Below are 3,186 nucleotides of genomic sequence, written 5' to 3'. Positions count from 1 at the left end.
TGGCACTGGTGGAGATATCAGGTACACTGTGGCTTTCTTGTAGTTAGGATCCTAAACGCTAGTAATGGCGTGAAAAATCCAAATGTAATTGAAGCACAGAGTTTTAAACCACCAGTTTTGGCCTTTTGATTGTGTAAGATGCATCATTACACGCACAGATAATGTCATTTCCGTAGAGTACACTAAGAAATTGTTCAAGATACACAACTTGAGCAACCAGTACATTTTTACATACATATCTACAGAATCACAATCTATGAGGTTGGAAAAGACATCTGAGAACATCGAGTCCAACCTCTGACTGACCACCATAGCAATTAAACTATGGCACTGAGTGCCACATCCAGGCTTTCCTTAAACACTTCCAGTGACATTGGCTCCACCACCTCCCTGGGCAGCCCATTTCAACGTGTAATCACTGTTACTGTGAAGAAGTTCCTCCTGAAGTCCACCCTAAACTTCCCTTAGCACAGCCTGAGGCTATGTCCTCTTGTCCTCTCACTTGTTACCTGGGAGAAAAGACAGCCCCACACCCTCCTTTCAGGTGGCTGTAAAGATGAGAGGGTTACCTCTGAGCCTCTTCTACAGGCTAAACAACCCCCGCTCCCTCAGTCGTTCTTGTACTTGTGTGCAAGTACATAAACAAAGATTTTCCTGGCTAAGAAGAGATTTTAAAAAGAAACCCAAGCCAAACACCCAACCCTGCCCAGGGAGACAAACATTAGGATACCTGCATATTACACAGGATTGCTGAGATGCCTGTTTATTACTAGTTGCAAATGGAAGGAACAGTCCTTCAGCCAGGATGTGGAAGAGAATTCCTTCCCAAATACTGAGACTTTCAGTGTCCCAACTGCCAAAAACCAAAGCCACCTCCTACACCTTCCTGGATGCCAGAAGCCCCAACTGCCCGCTACCCATCTGTCAAAATTTATAGATCTCCTTAGACAAATATTAACAATTCAGTCATGCGCAAAGCCTGTGGCATATTGAAAAAATTGGGAGAAGGATAAAATACATTAAATGTAATGTAAAAATAAGCTATGTGGTGACTAGTTTACTCTTTTTCCCCATGTCTCCATCTGCTCTCCTCTGTCTTCTGCTTAGCTGTGAAAAGCTTTGGGATGTGTCTTTGTTCTCTGAATGCTGAATATGATGATGGATCACAATACATTTATCTCTGCATTTCTGCCACACTGATCCTTTGCCCTGCCTCCCTAGGGCACATTTTGTGTCGGATGGCAGTTTTTGAATTTACATTCTTTGAAGAAGTGGAACAAGTTACTTACAGCATACCTTTTAATTGTCTATAAAAAGCAGGCAGTACTTCAGATATTCATTTGAGGGAGAGGATCCTGAAAACCAAAAGGAAAAATAAGTAGGGAACACACATCGGATGCCTGGCACACGTCGAGTCCAACCACAGCTTTTTAACACCTCTGCAGTTGGCTACAGATCAAACAACTTGCAGATACCACCCGTCTGCCTCCCAGCACAACGATGCTCCTGCCTTGTCTCTTAGTAAAGAGAAGTCTGAGCTCTGTATGGACACAAATCCTAGCTAGAGGGGGACTGGGGAACTTGGACTAGGAGTAGCAGACACACCCAAAGACCACCTAGCCCAAACAGAAGTCAAAAGAGAGGTGGAAGAAAAAAAGAACTGAAACTAAGCTGTCCACACAGGCCTGGGAGTGAGCTGGGAGAAAGGACAGAATAGGACAGAGCTCTGCTGTGGAGGTGGGAGGGGAAGAGATAATGATCAGGAACACCATAATGGGGATCTGTAGTGAGAGAATGCAAACAGTATGGGGAGAATGGCAGGAAACCCTTCTTGAGTGAACAGCTAGTAGCATAGGGAAGAAAAGTGTGACTAGAGCTGCTGGCATAGGTGCAGAAGAAAGGGATAGTGTGGGAGAAGGAGGACACAGAGAATCCTGAGAGGATGGAGGATGATGACTGACTTCCTGAAACGAAGACGTGGAACTTTGGCACAGGTTTTGACCTGTTGAAGGAATGCAAGGAGTCACTGCAGGTGCAATGGTAAACTCAGCCCTGCAAAAGCAGCAAGTTTTACAACACCCCCTCTACTATCTCAATTTCCATATTACAGTTTCCAGAAGGAAAAAAAAAGATTTACTCAGAAAATGCCATTTCCTCCCAGTATGTGTGCTGTCCTCTACTTCAAGCCTTACAGCAGTGCTACCATTTGGAAGGATGCAGATGTGAAACCACACGCAAAAAGATGAGATTATGAAATACAGGACGACTTTCAGATATCTGGGGTAGGGGCCCCAGGAGAGGCTGTTTCAGTCGTGTTTTTCAGATTGACACATCAAAATGATCTGCCTACGACACTGGCCGCAGGTGTACGGGGTGGCAGGCAGCACCTGCTCCTTGTTACACACTCATTTTGGAGTATTTGCTCTTATTTAGCAAGCGTGCTTCACTGCACAGTCCCCTTTAATGTCATAAGACAATGAACTGTTTCCTTGGTCTGCATCCCTGAGACACATCAGCAGGAGACTCCTAGTTTTTGGCCAGCTGGGTGAAAGTGGGACAGCACTGAGTGTAATTCAGAGAGTCACAGAATGAGTTAGGTTGGAAGGGACCACAGTGGGTCACCTGGTCCAACCTCCATGTTTTAGCAGGGTCATCCCAGAGCACATTGTGCAGGATTGCAATCGGATGGTTCTTGAGTATCTCCAGTGAGGGAGACTCCACAACCTCTCTGGGCAGCCTGTTCCAGTTGACAACCTGTACAGTGCAGTTTACCTGCACAGTAAAGAAGTTCTTCCCCGTGTTCAGGTGAACTTCCTGTACCTCAGCTTCTGTCTCTTCATCCTAGTGGTTGGCACCACCGAGAAAAGCCTTGTTGCATCCTCTTGGCACCCCCATTTTAGATATTTATACATATTAATGAGGTGAATTAATGGGGTTTCCTATATGGTTCTAGCTGACTGTAACACACAGGAGAGATAGCAATGAGACTTTTAAAAGGGTTGTGGTGGAAACACCTTTTAAGATCTGGTGATGTCCCTGCAGTAAGTTATTGACGCACACAAGGCTTGAGGGAAGATTACTAGGGACGGAGAGCTGCATTGTTTTGGGGTGGGAGTTGCCTCAGAGCACCCAGGGCTGAAGCAGAGCACCACCACTGCGTGGGCGGTGTGAGCAGGGCGGGTCACC

Source organism: Corvus brachyrhynchos, unplaced genomic scaffold (assembly GCF_000691975.1).
Source record: "Corvus brachyrhynchos isolate BGI_N302 unplaced genomic scaffold, ASM69197v1 scaffold44, whole genome shotgun sequence".
NCBI classification, from domain to species: Eukaryota; Metazoa; Chordata; class Aves; order Passeriformes; family Corvidae; genus Corvus; species Corvus brachyrhynchos.
This window is presented reverse-complemented; position numbering follows the sequence as displayed.